Below are 18,642 nucleotides of genomic sequence, written 5' to 3'. Positions count from 1 at the left end.
AGGTACTGAAAGGCCACAATAAGGTCTCCCTGGAGCCTTCTCCAGGCTGACCAACCCCAACTCTCTCAGCCTATCCTCACAGCAGAGGGGCTCCAGCCCTCTGATCATCTTCGTGGCCTCCTCTGGACCTGCTCCAACTGGTCCACGTCTTTCTTGTGCTGTGGACTCCAGAGCTGGACGCTCTTGTGGGGGTCTCACCAGAGCAGAGGGGCAGAATCCCCTCCCTCGCACTGCTGGCCACACTTCTCTGGATGAAGCCCAGGATGCCGGTGGCTCTCTGGGCTGCCAGAGCACATTGCCAGCTCATGTCCAACTTTTCATCCACCCCAAGTCCCTCTCTGCATGGCTGCTCTCAATCCCTTCATCCCCCAGCCTGTACTGATACTGGAGGTTGCCCCAACCCAGGTGCTGGATCTTGCACTTGGCCTTGTTGAACCTCATGAAGTTCACATCCTCGTGGACTCTCGCCTCCATCTCCACCAATTGCTTCCCTTCATCACCGCTTTCCTCTTTTTTGGAAATGAAGCTCTTCTGTGCGACAAGGCAGGGGGTAGGAGATGCTCAGGTGCCCCCCTTATTCAAGGTCTTTGAAAGATGAAAAGGAAGCACGATGCTTTTTTTGTGGCATCAGCCCCCTTCTGCACCACCAGCAATGGAGAAAAACAAATCATCCCTGCGTTCCTGCTGCTCTGACCAAGGGGAACAATCCTTCCCAGCCTTGGATCTGGTGATGTTTGGGCTTGGGTTACAGGAGCAAAGCAAGGAGCAGATTTCAAGGAGTGACAATTCCCTCCAACCCAAGCCTGGCTCGCTCATAAGGGATTCTCTGTGCCTTCTGCCTACCATGAGCTGCTCAACTGGAACTGGAAAGAAAAATAATCCAGTAAACCTCTGCCATTTTGCAGAGGAAAGAGAAAATAAACAACTTACCATGCCCTGCGCTGAGCTAGTTAAACTCATCTGAACAACTCCATGCACAGATAAGTATATTCAGAGATTTTCTGAATTTTTAATTACTTTCAGTGCTAAAAAAACCCCAAACCCTAAAAATCCCCACTCAACAACACCCACAAACAAACAAAATTTCCAGAACCTGCCTCTGGATCCTGGACCCCCGCTCCTCCATCGCATTCAAATGTTCAAGTTATGAAATAAGCAGCAGATTGGCTTTTACATCAAGGCCACCCGGGGAGCATCAGTCACGGACCTTATCAGTTCCCATACAGGCAGCATCCATGGCACCGCCATCGATGAGATCTAAATATTCCAGTGGAAAAGAACAAGAATTTGGGAAATTGACAATTCAGTACACGCAGAAGTTCCTTCCTCATGATGCTTCTGGTCTAATAAGAATAAATTAAGAAGTGGGGAAGCAAATGAAGTCCTGGGGAAGCACAAGGGGACAGGGAACCCTGTGGAGTCAGTGTTCAACACCACATAAGCAGGTCCACCATGACACAGACCTGGCCAAGGAATGGGGACATCAGTGTCATGAGAGCTGAGCTTTCCAGGACTGCTGTCCCTGCTTCTGGCTTCTTCTGGATTTAAATATAATAATATGAGAGCTGTAGCTGCTCGCAAAGACAGGGAAAAAGCCAAGAGCAGCATCTCCAACGTCCTACCTACTTGTTGAACCTTCTGCTTGGGAAAGAAGGACAGAGCCCGACACGCACCCCAGCCAGGCATCCAACCCTCGCACATTAAAGGACAGGTTTTTGACCCAGGGCTGAGTTGGTTGCCAAAACTTTCCCTTCCCCTGTGGATGGACACAGTGTCCTACTTAGCTCCTGCTCCTGGCCACATGGACTGGACAGGGTCTAGACAGCAGATTTCCATCCAGCAAAGTGATTGCATTATGGAGAAGTGATCCCCACTCCAACCAAAGGGACCATCCCAATTAAACTCGGCTCCCCGAGATTGCTATGGGCAAAGGGCATCATCTAAGACGGCTCTCACAGCTTGGGAAGATGTCCTTGCAGATCCTAAATCCATTTTCCCACCTACAATGATTTCCCGCATGTTCTCCCACATAGTTTGTGATAGCAATTCAGAGAGCACATTTGATACCTAGTTTTTTGGACTGGGGTCCTGATGACTGCTCCAGGAAGGGATGTGACCCAGTGCAGACACTGCAGCGCCTGCCAAGGGTCCCAACAAAGCCGAGGGATGCTGCTCCATGGCAGGGAGGGGCTCCAGCTCACTGTGGACCCACCACCCCACCGCACTGGCCAAAGCCCCAGCAGAAGACAATTCTCAGCCCCGGATGGTGGTAATCAGGCCCTTCCCAAGCTTCGCTTTGCCCAAGCAGTGTGGATCGAGCTCACGGGCTTAACCTTCCTCTCAAATCCATCCCCAGCTTTTAGCTCCTTCCAGTGCCTCATGAGACAGCTTGAACCAATTCCCCGGGATAATGCACCTCCCTTAAAGAACCGACCCACAAATACCAAGGAAAGCACCTCCCCAGACAGGAATTTTTGGGAGTTACTGGCCAGCCACCAGCCTCCTTTTTGAGGCCTGAAGTGCATTTTTTTCACAATCACTCCCAGACTATCGTTCTGCTCGCTGGATGCTCTGCAGCAGCAATGCAGTCACGCATCTCCCCAAAAGCCCTTCCCGGGTGACCCCACTCCCCCTTCGGTTATTCCCCCCTGCTAAATCACAGCAAGCGAGGGGTGATAAGAAGCCAGCGACGGGGATGGGAAGGAGAGCAGCCTGCCAAATGCCAGGGGATAAAGAAGCTGCAAGTATTTGCGCAGCCACATTTATCGCCCAGGGGACCGCTGGGTTTGATTAATAAGAGGTAAATGAAGCAGCTCAACTCGGCTGAGCCCCAGCAGGCAGGAGGAGGACAGAGAGGTTTTCGTTAATACAAAGCATTGGAGAGACAGGTACTTCCAGGACACGATAGCTGACCTATTTTGAGATGAACATCAGATCAAGCGAGCTTTGGGAGTGTCTCCACCAGCAGCAACAACAGTCTAGACGACCGGACCAGATCAAGACAGCTGATGTTCAGCCTTGGGATCCACCAACCCTATGTCCTAACTTGCCCTGCTGACAGCATCCTCGACATCAGTCCCTTCTGCAAACCCCAAGTCTTGGATGTCTCACTGAGCCTCAGCATTGCTGCCAGTGTACTAGGGACAAGAACTTCAAGTTCGTCCCAAAATGTCCCTGAGCTGCAATCTTGTGTTCAAGGACCATCATGGACCCAAGCGCACGTGTGGATTGGGAGGTATCAGTGGCTCCTCCACAGTGCTTCGCCTCCTTCTCTTGTAAAACGCAACAAGCCCTGTTAGGGCTTACCTTAAATGCTTGGCTTTCCCTTCTAGCTTGGGGAGGTCTTGGAGCTTCAAGGTGCTGCTGCAAGGAAAGCATCACAGATCTAGAGGGGCTTTGATGAACATCAGAAGTTTGGTTTTAGTTTTCAGAATGCCTCTGGGGCGACTGCATTGAGTAAATACCCAGCATCTCAGGAAACCAGGCCAAGAAGGTACCGAGAGAAGGTTCTGCATCACAAATACAGCCTCGTCAGGGATAGTGCCAGAAATACTTATTTTGATAAGTTTACCTCCTGACCCAAAAGGAAACGCTGTTCCTACAGGGCTGGATGACGATTGGAGGACCCAGGACCACCTGCCGACATCAGACCAACAGGATCCAACTTTCAGGACATCTGTGTCTACCCCAGTACCCCACTTACAGTGGAAAACCCACCAGTCATGCCCAGGACTGCCCCTCTCTCAGCGACTGGGGGACCTGCAGGCATGAGGACAACCCAGAAATAAATCCACAAACGAGTTTTACACTATTTTTTGTTCTTTTGTTGAAAGGTTCTGCATGTTCATCATAAAGGTCTTCCCGTGATTACCTCCACCATGTGGCAGCCCCACCGAATACGGCTGCAGGGACCTAAGGAGGTCATGCCAGGCCACGTCAGCATCTGAGAAAGTCCTCTCCTACATCTTCCTGCACCAGCCAACCTCTGCTTACACCCAAGGGATTAACAGCTCCAAAGTTAAGCATAACGAGAACACGGGGGGAGGACTGTAATTGCAGCAAAGGGGAGCAGCATCAGCAGTTTCAGCAGAAACATCATAGCAGGATGCCTGCTATTCACGTACCTTCGACCTCAGAGACGCAAATAAAGAGCCCAAACTATTTAGCTTCGGGGAAAAAAGAAAAGAAAAGAGGTAAGGGAGAATTTGTTTCATCTAGAGACTGTATAACGCTATATACCCAGATAGTATCTCACATTAAAAGGCCTTGCAGGTGGAAGCCCATCGTTGCCAGCTCTTGGATGCCTGTACAGTGCAGGTCAGATGAGGGCATCTGAGGGACCTTTACGACCCACCAATTAAGCAGCTGAGCTTAACAAGGGATTGGAAAAAGCACTTCTGGAATAAATTATACAATACGAATGATCAAGAAAATAAACTCCGCGCCTAGCCCTGAGTTACTGCAAGCACTTGGAGACTTCAGAGGAAGATGCAACCACTGCTAATATAACCACAAAATGCTGGGGAGTGGAGAAGGCCTTCCCTACTCCCACTAAAGTTTTCTTCAGGGCTTTTCCCTCCCAGAGGGAGCTTGAAGAACCTCTGTGTCCCCTTCCTCCAGTGTGGGACAAGGGTCACGTACCTCCCCTACCTGCATTCATCCGAGGAACTGGATCCCCTTTTGCAGAAGAAAAAGGCTGAACCCATCAAATAATAATAATTAAAAAAAAAATAAAAATCACTTGTTTGCCAGCAGCCCAGTTTTGGCTTGGTGAATTTTAAATACTTTTGGTCAAGTCACTGCAGCCAAAATGCCTGGAAAAAGTTCTTTCAGGTTTTTTTTAGGGTTTGGTATTTTTAAACAAAGGATTTTTACTTTTATTTCACAGTGATGTACGCTAAATTTCCACGTTCTTCATCTGGGTGTAAAATATTTAAAAACATATTTCATTTTGGATTGAACAAAGCAAATTTGACTTGACATTATTTTGTTTCCTGTTTTAATGACATAAGAACACCTACTCTGATTGACCCCAGCTAAAAATCCTCTTACCCCCCCTCCCCCCAAACTATCCTTACTATCAGGATTTTTCTACAGGCTAATTAACTGAAAAAAAAAAAAAAATACAGTTAGCATCAATTATTTGTTCTATGGACTGATATTTAGGAGTATTCAGAATACCTAAGAATAATTTGGAGTATCTACAAGGACACCCTCCAGGACAAAGCACATAATTTAAAGTGTTACTGTAATTAACATATCTATTAAAAACTCATAGGAACCTCAGGAAAGTGATACAACTATCACTTTTCTTTTTTTTTTTTTTTTTTTTTTAAGAGGGAAATAGGGAAATAGGAACTCATTTTCCCCCAAAGAGAGGGTGGACTGCTGCAGCCCCAATACTGCAGACAAGGTGCGACACGAGGCACTACCCTGCTGCCGGCCCTTTCGGGCTTTATCCTCCCAGAAATGCCTCTGCTTTGGCTTGTTCCCAGCTCCTGCACTGGCTGTTCTGCCCCAGGAGAAAATATTTACTCTCCTGAGACTATCAGACATTGCACAAGATAACACCCAGGGCTGCAGAAACCCCAACACAGATAAAGCCTCACTGATGCTTGGATGATGCCTTGCTGCATCCTCTCCTTGCTCCCTTTCAGGTCAAACCGGATCTTGCACATGACAATGGGACACACACAAAAAAAAAAAAAAACCAAAAAAAAAAACCACACCAGGTTTTCAGGATAACGCTGCTGACTTGTTGTTTTTCAAACCCTCTACCATCAAGCCCCTGCGGTGCTGCTAACCTCTGCTGATCCCATCAGGTGGTTTAACCAGGGAGCTTAGTGGTAAGCCCTGTCCCTGCAAGGAGGCACAGAGTTATATAGGGTTATTCTCTGCCCGACGGGGACCACAGAGGCTTTCCCATAGCACAGGGATAATTCCCAACTTCAATTTTCAGGAAGAAAATTAAGTTTACAAATGGAGGAAATTCACCCTAAGATGCAATGTTTCATCATAGGGTCAGTTTGGGTTTGGTTGTTGTTTTTTTTTCCTCTCCTAGACTTTATTTTATTTATGTTGATGTAGCTGTTAAATCCTGTTAACATGCTGCAAATCCCTGTCTAGCTGAAAAAAGAATTTGGCACCTTTAAAAGGTAACTGGCCTACATCTGTACCCAAATAAACCCCTTATGGAAAGGAAAGGGGACAGGTAGGGAGGGGAAAATCTGCAGCAGGGAGGGCAGGGGAGCAGGAGGGGTCTTGTAGAAGGAAGGAAAAATGGGATAGGGAACCAAAAAAAAAAAAAAAAAAAGGGATAGGGAACCAAAATAGGCCGGGGCCACCAAACCCAGCAGGATGGCCATCAGAGCAGGAAAAGCAGTTCACAAGTACTGCACTATTATCTGGCTACAAACCTTATTCTCTGGCTACAAACCTTATTCTCTGGCTTACCTAGCCCGAGCAAATGAACAATATTATTAAAAGACAGAGGAGAAATCAAACAGCAGCTTGGAGAAACCAGGGAAGCCTCCTGAGAGCCAAGGAAACCTGCACTATCTAGGGAAGAGCGAGATTATAATAATTAGGTCAGTTGGCGATAAGCCTTCTCAGTGAACACAGGCACGCACGCGCTGCTGCCTTGCTAGAAAGTGGTGATGTCCCCGAGGAGCTGAGAAACCCAACAGCAATATGCCAGGGGCATGGACAAGACTGGTAGCAGAAAACCTTCTCCAGCTGCAAACCAGGACATGACAGCAGCTGCTCACCTCAAGGTCTGAGCATCGGTAGCTGCATCATGGGAAATTCCGATGGGATATTAGAAAATGCCTTCGCTGTGAGCGTGGTTCAGCACCCAACAGGAGGCCCACCCTTGGAAACAGCAGTCTCCATCCTTGGAAACAGCCTCAAGACTCAGCTGGATGAGGCCCTGAGCAGGCATGTTTGACATAGAAGCTTGCCCTGCGCTGAGCTAGAGGGCTGGACCAGAGACCAGAGGACCTCCAGAGTCTATTTCAGTCCAGAATAACTCCAGGATCTTACGTAGGGGGACCTTCCCTTAGCCCAGACTTCCAGGGCAAAGCCACCAGGTCTGACCTCCAGCTTAATCAGAGCCAGAATAAACTTCTTCCCAGTGCAAGTGGCCTGGGAGTCCAGGTTGACCTTTAGGAGAGGTAACAGAGGTTGACGTGAAGCTCAAATACACAATAATCACTCACAACAAGCAAAGCCTTCTGCTCCAGGAGGCAAAGAGGATGGTCCTACACAGTGAGTACTATATAAGGTACGTACGCGCTTTTCCCTGTAAAAAGGGAGCCGGAAGCTCTCTATTATCCGTCTCTTCCTTCCTGGATGGTTCAACATCAGCTCTGCCCATCCAGGCAGCCTCATGGCTCAAGCCCCACATACAACCCCAGAGTGAGAGCTGGACCGAGCTCACATCCAGATGTTTGACACCGAACCACACAAACAGGAAAGGGAGACCAAAGAGGAGGATGTGCTCACCACCCTGACCCTCCCTTCCCTCTTCCTCCCCATCTGTATCACACAAGAGCCATCATCTGTCTCCAATTTGGCCATCCAACACCAGGGCCCACCCAACCTCCAATCCAGAAGACAGAAACCAGTCACCATTTCTTGGTCTTCAGGGTCTCCCTTCAGTTGGTGACTTGAATCAAACCCCCACCTTCCAAAACCCTCTCACTTTTGTTAACAGTGGAGGCAGATACCCCTTTCACTGATCTCTCCAAATTTTTTTCTGAACCGCTTCTTTCCGAAAACCTCACCGGTATTCCCACTTACCCCTACAACCCACATCACCTCCCTGGATGGCTCAGGACAACCCACGCACCAACCAATAGCATGAGATGCTCTTGTGAAGCCTCACACAGCTGTTCCTCCAGCAAGACATGTTGATACCAGCTTCCCACCAGCCACTGCTGAGTAGTCCACCAATACATGAAGCCCTTTGGGACATAAGTACTTCACTGATTGATTGAGCACAGTTAAACCCAATCTTCATACAAGAAGAGCATCCTACAGACTCAACTGTCCTGTACGTGCTTCATGCAACCATGAAGTTCCTGCAGTCACTACGGCTCGCTAGCCAAAAACCATAAACCCCCCCCTCAAATATACACAAATATTTTTCCATACTCCTAGGTGATGCAGAAGACCTCATGCACGACGCTCATGTTCAGACAGCAAACTCCTCTCGTTAGCTTCCCAACAGATGCTCTCATTTGGTTAGGTACTACAACCTCCCTCCAGCGTGTTAGAAAACAGCAGCCATGGTTTCTCACGTACCTTGAATCAAAGTTCACTGCTTTTTTGTTAAAATAATTAGCTAATCAAACCCACTGCTTCCAAGCTGACACTCCTTTTAATGCTTTAATCAATAGACATAGATGCTCAGAAGAGAACTAATATGGCCTGAGTTGAGTGTAGGTGCTGCGAGGACAACGCTTTTCATTCATGTCACTGGATGATGTGGAAGAGCCCCAAGAAGAGAAGAGCTGGAGGCACACAATGGACATGCCTACTGTAGTAAAGTGGATAAAGAGATAGAATTAAGGAAATAAGTGCAAATTTTTAGTTTGAGGCTTATTAATCTGTGGAAAAAAGGAGAGGAAGGCTTTAAGCTCAGTGTAACACTTGCAGACAAGTGAAAAAGTTGGGAAGCATTAAGGGATGGAGGGGAGGACTCGCCAACAGATCCACCTCTTGACATTCCACTTAGACGGAACTGAGAGTCACACCACCAGATGCTTAACCACCACCTTGCTGGTTAACTAACGGCCTCTGACAGGTTCATGATTTGGTTGGATTTCTTAAAAGAAAAAAGAATGAACAGAAGCAAGCAAAACCCAAATTGGGTTACTGAAGCATTTCTTGGTGATGACCAACTTCAGACTTCCCAGCATACCCGACCACCTCCACACAAATATTCACCTCAGCTGCTGAATTTCCTCAATTACAAGTTTTTTCACAACATCAGCCACCACTTTATCATGAAACAAGTTTAAAGCCCCTTCCATAAAACTTGTCTTTAATGCCTGTAGTGCCTCACAGCAACAAGAACTGGCCAGAAAAGGCAACACGATGCCCCCAGGCACCCTCACTCCTCCTGCTGCGATGGGCTGGCCCAAGGCAAGGGCCAAGAGACTCAAGGAAGGAGAAGCGCGATCTCACATGGGTATTACAAGAAGGAACAGGCTTTGTTTTCTGGGGGTTCTTGTAAAAATATCTGGAAATTCTCAGAGTTTATATTTACTTACTAGAGACAGCTTAACCACCAGCATCCTCACCAGCGTACCACCACATTTGTTGGCTACCAGACCAAAATGATGGCTTCCTCACAAAGTGCCTCCTTCATCTTTTGAACCAGACTCTTTCCTTGTGTATTTATGGTTGGCGTTGCCTGGAGAGACCTTCCTCCACACACTTTTCAATGCTTTGGCAAACAGCTCATAGAGAAGTTAAGTAATGTGAGGGGCACGTGAAATCTCCCTCCTGCAAGGTTACCACACCTTCTCCAGAAACATCTGGCTGAACTGGACGGGTCTGATTCAACAGAGGCCGCAATAGAGATCAGACGTAACTTCTGGGCTCTGGGCTGCTTACTCCAAAATCTTGGGCTAGTCAAGGCCATTTTGGGGCACTCAAAAAGATACCTTTGCTATCAGCAAATCACATTCACGGTTCAGTACAAGGACTCCCAGGTAACCCCTATGTACTTGGAGGTACCTTAGGGCTGCTCCAGCCACACTGCAGAAGCTTGGTCTAGCCCTGCTGAGCAAACACGGTATTACCAAGTTATTAAAAGCTCTGCTGGCACCGATCCCACCACACAAGACTACCACCCACCGTGCCAAAAAGCCTTGCTTTTCAGTTCTTCTCAAGCCTCTGGCACAACAAGGTCACGATGAAGGTCCATAACAATACCTACAATCTTTGGTGCCAAATGAGGCGTTAACACGCAAAAAAAAAAAAAAAACAACCTTGAAACTTGTGACCACCACAGAAGTCCTTGCTCACAGCACACGTGCTTCAGTAAGGCCATGTCTGGAGTTACTGATGTTCTGCCAAAGGCTTGTGGAATCTTAAAATTCACCACTCGCTTAAATTTAGCCATGTCAAAGTGGAATCAAACTCCACTGCACGCACCATGCGGACCAAGAGTGAGGATTTGTTATGAAGCACCAGTAGCTCTATTACCATAAGCCACCAGAGAAATCCTGCCCAACCTCTCCCAGCCTTCAGCAACACACGCTCACAAGACATTGCTCCCAGCCAGAGCCAACCAGGGAGCTAAGAGATAACCCGGGAGAGTCAACCATCAGTGAAGGACAGCAAAGGCACAGGACTGCTGCCATGGAGGTAAGATCTCAGCAAGGATCCCACCACATACATCCTGAGCAAGGTTCCCATCGCATACAAATTATTACCCCTGGGAGTAATACTTTGACAGAAAATAAAATTTGAGGGATGAATAATTTGAGACAAAGATAATTCCTACTCCAACAACCTTATAAAACAAAGGAATAAGTGGCGCATCTTGGAATTTCCTGAGCAGATCAAAATTGCTTTCAGGGTTTTAGTCTCTGGGTTTTGGAGGGGGAGAGGAAGGGTTCGGGGGTTGTGGGAGCTTCTCCTATTTTCCCTTCTCCCCTTTAGAAAGAAGCAGAGTTTGCAGCCAGCTGTGCCACCTTCCAGAAGAGAACAACTAACCTGAAAGTAATGCACTCGTTTTTAATAAAGTACAAGGCGTGCCAAATGCCTGGTATCACTTAGAGTGGCAGACGATTTAATGACTCCTTTGCAGAGCAGCAGTGTCTGAAAGCCCTGCGGACAGCAAAGTGATGCTTCCTCCCTGGTATTTAGCAGCCGGTTCAGCTCTGCCATGAAAGGCAAGCTGGCAGCAGTCCTGCACGGAGTGAGCGTCATCATCCATCCATCATCCATGCAGACCTCTCCCATCAGTGCCTGGGCGAGCACGGCATCCTTCAGCGGTGCCGGTAGCATGACCGGAGTAATCTTCGCTCTCCTCTCTCTGGTGAGTCCATGCCATCAAATGTCATCCTTTTTTTTTAATAGTATGTCTAGGTTAGCCCCCAAAATTTCATTTGGCTGGACTCGCCTGCCTCTCCACAGATGTCTGTGCTCACGGATGGGAAGCAGAGCAGGAGACCTGGAGCTGCTGCAGGTCTGGCAGCATGTTCTCCTCGCTGCGTTACTATCCTCCTGGCACAGGGAAAGCTCCTGCCAACAGCTCATCCTCCCCCACCGTGCCCTTCCCCACCGAAACGTGCCGTGAGGAGGCAGACGGGCTCCTGCTGAATGAAGCGAGCGTAACCGAAGGTGCTCAAGGAAAACCTCAGCCAAGCGGGCAAGGGATGACTGTGCAAACCAGAGCAGGGGAAAGGCTGAGTCACTTCCTCCCCCAGAGCCCTAAATAGAGAAGAGCGTAAGGAAAATCATTCTCCAAGCTGACAAAAAAGGAAGAGAATCCCCAGTTTAAAAAAAAAAAAAAAAAACAACACACACAACAAATTCAAAGTGCATATAGTGACAGCAGAAGGGAAAGGGACAGAAAAGGCAGCCTCGTGCTGCAGCTGCAACAGGAAAGGCTGTCATGAGCAGAGAGGGGCAGAGCATCATCTCCGGCTCCTTTGGGAATGGGAGTTTCACTAATCAATTTTAACAGCAGCTCCAGCTCCCAGGCACATTCATGGACCATCAATGGCGCCGAAAAGCCACCACGCTGCTGCCTCGTCTCCTCTAGGCGATGCTTCCAGCTGCGACCTTGGTCTCGATGGGAAACGGCAACGAGTCCGCGCAGAGCCTGGCCAAGCTTTTGGGGACAGATTTTACCCACTCCCCAGTGTGCACACACTCTCTACGTGAGCTTCTAGGTGGCAGCACGTGAAATGCCACTATTAGGAGCAGTAACAGTATAATACCCGATTATCCATCCCAGCAGGTATACGGCAAGGCTAAGCTCAAGGCTGGAAAACCTTTTTGAACTGTGGGATACCGGTACAGGCAGAGTGGAGAAAAAAAATCAGCCACCAGCTTTTTTTTGCAAGCTTGGTCGTTGTGCACAAGCATGAAGTCCTGGGACAACAGTGTGGCAGCGTAGAACAGAGTAGTTTGGGTTGGAAGGGACCCTTAAAGGTCATCTAGCATCATCCCATCACACCCTCCCAAGCAGCATCCCTACAGCCAGCTCCTCCTTCTTCTGCATGTTCAAGGCAATTTGGGTTATTTCCTTAAAGAGAATTTAGTGAATTACTAAAGCCACTTCTGAGTTAACTGACCTGCTCGCACCCAGACAGATAATATTGAAGCTCATGATTTCTGCAGCCTCTCCTTGTAGGCAAGAAATTTGGATTTCCCTTTTCCACCCTCCTTCTTACAGCCTGCAAGTTCTTATCTTTGAGACCTGCACTCCTCTGTCAAATTTGGCTGAAATTAGTCCCCAGGTTAAAAAAGCTTCTGGAGAAATAGCAAGTGACATCCCGTCTGAGTGCATAAGCCTCATTTCTGTTAATTGAAAAAAAAAAAAAAAAGCAGCACAGAAGTATAGAGAAGCAGCTTAAAAGTGGCCGTTTGCAGTCGATAAATAACTCTTTCACCCCATGTGATGCAAATATATTAAAAAAAAAAAAAAAAGCTGTGAAAATATCCTTTCTTGGAGCTGATTCCAAGAAAAATGATGTGTGCTCTGCAGATGCTCCGAAACCTGGGAGGGAGCGAGAGGGACCAGCACCCTGGGGTGAATCTTTGCATTAAAAGCATCCAAGCGGGGAAGGATACTGCAGCTCTGCCAACAACCGAATGCTCCATAGGGCTACAATGTCCTGCCCGCCACTGATGCTGCTCCGAGCATCCTCGCAGGCAGGAAAAAACACTCCGCTGCCTTCACTGGCCAGCACGGGGATGGACAGAGCAGGGATGCAGGGAGGGATGGAAAACTCGCCGTTCACCAGAAGAGCTTTCCAGAAGCGTGCGTTTCATTTCAGAGCTGTGGTCGGAATGTGAGAAACTGCTTGTCCCAAAACAAGAGGAAAAAGCTTCTGGAAAAAGCCATACATCACCTTGTCAGAGGTAGTCCCCTGCAGCTCTTCAGCCTCTTCATCCACATCCATGGCCTCCTCTTCCTCTAGAGGCATCCGTAGCCATCGTGGCGAGACCCCACGGCCCCTGAAAACTCCAAACTCATCTACTAGCTTGCAATGATGAAATATGCACGTGGCAAGAAAAATAAAGAAATCGATCCAAAAGCACCCTGAGCCTCTACATCCTGCTGTGAAGGCACCAGCTGCAAAAATTATTGCTGCAAGTTTTAGGATCGCCAGCCAGGTTTCCCGAGCCGGAGAAAAATGTAATTAAGGATGCCTCCAAGCCAATCGCCTGGCTGGGGAAGAGGCCTTTCTTGGATCACCGATATGCCCTGATCTAAGCGAATATGGCTCCTGTGGGTGCAGGCATCCACCCCCCCCCCCCCCCCCCCTTCTCTCCATGCAAAGCAAACATCACCTTAAACATAAAACATTTCTGTTATTAAATTCCAGCTGACAACCACAGCACAACCACAACCCTTCCTGCTTTCTTATCCTCTCTTGCCCAGACACCCAAGATGGTAGTTTTGACTGCACGTTATTAAAATCCCCTCCGGCTTTGTTGCAGCCAGACACGGTGCCCAGGAGCCCTCCACCTCAGGAGTTTGCTTCTGGCCAAGAGATGCAGGGGCATGCCAGCACCCAAAAGCAAAACAGCATTTGCAGACCACTGCTTCAAGCTGGCTTGGTTGGGTCTAGACTACACAATAGTCCTGCTGATGACCAGAGCGCACACCTCTCTACAGGATGGAAAACTCCTTTAAAATTCACCCCATGATTATTCCTGCAAGATCCCCCAAGAACAATCACTAAGATGTGTTTTCACAGACCTGAACACCCGTCAAAGCCACCTGCAGAAGCTGGTGGCCCCAAAACAACATCTCCATGGACCACATAGCAGAAGGAGCAGCTCACAGCCACAGGCAAGCCCAGCTCCGCAAAGCGGCTGCCCCAGCCCCGATCTCACCCAAGGCTGTGCCACCTGCGACCGGCTCCACGCCGGTTGGCAAAGCTCTGGCTTCACAAACGAGATGCTCAATGCTCGTGACAGCCAAGACCCCTGAAACATCTGCAGCACGTTTCTGTTCTAGCTTGAAAGCATTGTGCTTGCAAAGCCGGACTCATGAGATTCAATCAAACGATGCAAAACACTTGGGATTGTACCTACTTATTTGCAGAAGACCTTCTCAACACTAGCTTGGGGACAGAATGGGTACCATCGCTGCCAGGTGGCACAGCACAGCTGATCGCAGAGACCCAGATTGCTGTGGCGTGACGTGCTGCCGAGGCGCAGCATCCCATGCCACCGTTCCCACACCAACCCAGCCGCTCGCCTCCCATGTCAGCCACCACCCAACACAATCGTCAGCAGAGGGACAGTGACAGCTTGGTTGTGAATACCAGCTTCTCCCGAGGTCCTGGTGAACACAAGCCAAGCAACATAGCTCCTTCAGGAATCCATGAGTCCAAAAGCATTTTTCAGAATTAATTACAAACCCCGTAAAATGGTTCCCTGTCGCAGGCGGCTGGGGAAGCTGGTGGCAGCTGTGTGTCTCCCTGTAGCTTCTGCTTCGGTGTGGGGCAGACTGCGGCGGTGGCAAGGCCTTCCTGGGGTGGCACAGGTTGTACAAACCAGTCTCAGTGAGACAGGTCAGATCCGGAGGGAGGGGAAAGGTAGGGGTTTTTTTTTTGCATAAAGGCCAATTAAAATAGCTGGTGAGAAACGAGAAGCTTGTGGGCACCCACGTGCATCCTCACATCACCCAGGCATGACATGACACCACGGGATGGGGCACACCACACAGCCACCCACCTCCACTCCCCATCCCAGGGACATCCTCACCACGGACATGTCATCCCACCCATAACCCTTTCCGTCCTATCACCTAAAAGATGCGGATGACAGCCACTACCACCCAGCGGCGTGATGGACGCAACCATGCAGGGGAAGAAGGTAAAGCTGAGGTAGTGCTGGTGGCCAAAGAGGAGACACCCTCAAATTGCTGCACATTATGAAATAGTCCTGTGGCATGCTCCTGGCCGACAGGCACGGCAGGATTTGGTCCTGCAGAGATAGCAGAGGCAGAAGTTTAGTTGTGTCACCACAGCTTCTCCTACCACCTAAGAAAACAGGTTTTTCTTCTCCTGTACCACCACTACTATGTGCTTGGGGGACAGAAAAGGCTGAGGGTTGTCTCTGTAGGAGAGGAGACAGGAGCAATGGCTTTTCTGAAGTAAGCACGAGGCTACTCCTTTTCAGCCTGTGGTCCCTAAAAACTCAGAGGTCCATGGAATGCCTCAAAGGAATCTCCAAAAGCTAATTCAAAACAGCAAAGATCTCAAATCCATTATAGAGACACCAACCCCGTTCCTGGCCACTTTTGGGGTATCTCTACATTGCGGAAGACTGACAATGACGATGCAGAGTACAGCAAGCCAAGACCAAACACAGCACAGCTTGAGGCAGACACAGAAGAAACAAAGCCTCTCTTTTCAGTGGGAAAGTTGATGATTAAATCCACAAAAGTTTTTGAGAACACCAGATGTCATTCCTATTTCAGTCTGAACTGAGCAGGAAACATTTCTCTTAGGATCAGCAGCAAGGCATCTATGTTGTAAATGACTACCTATAAAAGTAGATACATATGCACACACATGTATATAAATAAATAAAAATAAAATAGCCAGTCTCTCAAACAAACAGAAAATGATTGGTTAGCTACACTAGCCCTTTATTTCAGATGACTCAGTAATGCGCTGATTATATTCAGGTAGCAGAACAGCACCTTCTCCGAGGAGTTTCACAAGAACATCCCAAAGCATTTATGGAGATTACTCGTCCAGAAGCCTCAACGCTTCCAGATTTTCAAAACGGGAACAGTTGTCCTTTCCCCAACCTGATGAAGATCACGAGCTACAAAGCAGCAGACTGTTAACTCTGAAACATAACAACGGCACGTGTAATGAAATGTCTTAATACTTCCGTCAAACTAAAGAACAATTAAATCATTCGCAATATTTAATTGCTCCATTGAAATAGTCAAGCAATATGCTAAATGTACCCCAAACAGCTCCTGAAATAGCTCATCTGATGCCCCCAGCTTCCATAGAAACCATAGAGTCTTGCTATACTTTTAGGTATAGCTCCTCACAAACACACAGGACCCCAAAGACTCACTTGACCAGCAAGAACATGAAATTAAATAAGGTCCAGGAGGGTTTTCTTGCTGCTCTGCAGAGACCTACGGGCGAAAATTCAACCAGTGATAACTACCGCAATTTCACACCATTCCTGCTGGGAAGAGACCAAGCAGTGGCAAGGACGGCTGCAAGGAGAAACAGGAGAGAGACACCAAAAATGAGAAGGAAGGAGAGAGTCAGCGTAGCAAAATTTGCCTGTATCAGGAAATCACAGTACAGTGAACTCAACAGAGCACTTCACTCCAAAGTGAGGATGCTCAGAGAGCAAAAGAAGAGTATTTTTCTCATCCAAGACCGAGTACTGGAGGAGGGACATCTGGAGATAAAGCTCAGCACCTTGTCATCTTCCCTTCCACAGTCTGAATCAAGGGCTAACAACTATCAAGCTTCGCACGTTATTTTTCACGGCTCTCAGGAACCCTCCATAGACCATTCCCATCCCATTTGAGCGCGAGGCTGATTCAGCTACAGGAACGAAGGTGTCAAAGCCAGCCAAGCTCCTCAGGTAGCTCACTCCTCTCCCAAATCCCATTGCAAGGCAGAGCTGGTGTTCAATGCATCTCCAAAACTGTTTTCTCCAATCTCCTGTGACTCAGGGAGCTCCTGGGTGCTGGGCTTTACCCTCCAGCTCACCTGAGACAAGTCATTTCCCCCCCATCACCTTCACCTGCAGCATCCAACTGCTGCTCCTCTGCTTTCCTTTAAAAGCAACCTGAGATCTTATAAATGATAAAAAATGCTTCCTAAGAGCTGGACAAGTCCCATGGCACTTTAATCACAACACCTGAAGTTCACAGAGCCCACCGGTGCAGTGCCCGTATTGCAAGGAGGGTTCAGACAGAGCTCAGAGGGAAAGAGTTTTACATACAAGCACATCCCGAGTCTCCCAAAACAGACACTGCTCATCTCTCTGCCAAAGATAACACACTTAACGCAGGGAAGCCACAGCCTACAAATTTTACTCAAGGCTCAAGGGAATAAAATCCAGCGCCAGGTTTTGCTCTTGGACCTCAGGACCAGCGAGGGCAGAGCAAAGCCTTTACGGTCCTTATGGGGAAAAAGAACGTGAATAGACACAATATTTTTTTTCCACTTGCTAGAGAAAAAGTGTGACTATTTGTCTGTCATGGTCACAGAAGCCATAAATGGGGCATGATGCTTCCCTATCCATCCTGCATGGCACACCCTGTCAGCGTCTGGATGCTCCGAGGATGGTCCACCATCAAAAAGCCTTCCTAGGTCTTGGAGAGGAGGGACTATTAAATCACCTGGTCTTATTTTGGTATCTTTGGGTTGAGAGAAACAACCTGGAAGCTCAGTGTATCTTCTGCTTCCTCCCATCTCTTTCATTTCTGTTAACGAGGCTGTGACTTCAAGCTTCATCCTATACCTGCCTGAGGTGGAGGAAGAGTAGCATGGATTACTGAAACAGGAGTGCAGGTGGCACAGATGGACACATGGAAATGGCCTATTTCAGGGGACCCACCATGTCTCCAGAGAGGCCCGAAGCACTCCAGCCCTTCTCCTTGTGCTGGGAAACAGCACCTGCCCTTTTCCAGTCTAATGGGATTGCTACCTCATCCCCTGTGGGGTCTTACTGGTGGGGGGCTTCACCCCTTCCAGAGGAGCCTGACACAGGGAACAGCCCCAGGAGATGAATCTTAGTCTCATTTTATGGCAAAACCACTCCAAGGACCAAGTTTTGAGGCACCGGGATGCCCGGGACACCCAGCAACTGCGCCTCCAAGCGTACAGCTTTGCTGGGAGCAGCCGCGGCAAAAAATGTCCCACGACTGCCGGCTGCTCCACTACCACTAACATCTGTTGTCCCCTACTGTCACCCACGGTGCCCCAGACCACGTGCAGCTAGAGTGACTCTGCAGGAAAACGACAATCATAAAATAACAACAAAATGTAGTCCCTGGCGAGCCCTCGCTTGCTACACCCGAACCCAACCCAGCATCAAGGATGGGGAAAACACTTCCCAGGAGGTGGGAGAACGCTCCCACCTCTGGACCACACAGCAGGGGACATCCCACCCGGGGATGTCCCCCCTGCCCTGCACAGATGCTCAGGGTGAAACCGGGTGGTACCTCTGTTGCCTGCGGACGCTGCCACCGCTCTCATCCTCCCGCCCCAGCGCCTCGCTGTGCACGAACCACCGCCAGCTCTGCTGCAAAGGGGGATAACGATGAACGCCGCTAATTGCGATGGGGACCGGCCGAGAGCTCGTATCAGATGGGTTCCCCCTCTCTTTTTTGTCCGTGGCGGGGGAGGGGGGGCTCACAGGAGGAGATGGAGTGAGAGGCCAACCCTGTCC

At 48.8% G+C, this 18,642-nt stretch overlaps 1 protein-coding gene across 1 annotated transcript in view; it reads right to left on the bottom strand.

Annotated features, from left to right (window-relative positions):
* The window catches only part of CTIF (cap binding complex dependent translation initiation factor), a 152,368-nt gene extending 133,931 nt beyond the window's left edge, over positions 1 to 18,437 (bottom strand). The window contains exon 1 of the mRNA XM_082497404.1: positions 18,416 to 18,437. The gene's annotated coding sequence lies outside the window, so the exon portion shown is untranslated. The remainder of the gene's footprint in view (positions 1 to 18,415) is intronic.
* Positions 18,438 to 18,642: the final 205 nt, after the last annotated feature.

The sequence above is a fragment of the Vanellus vanellus genome, assembly GCF_965231255.1.
Source record: "Vanellus vanellus genome assembly, chromosome: Z".
Lineage (NCBI taxonomy): Eukaryota > Metazoa > Chordata > Aves > Charadriiformes > Charadriidae > Vanellus > Vanellus vanellus.
This window is presented reverse-complemented; position numbering and strand designations above follow the sequence as displayed.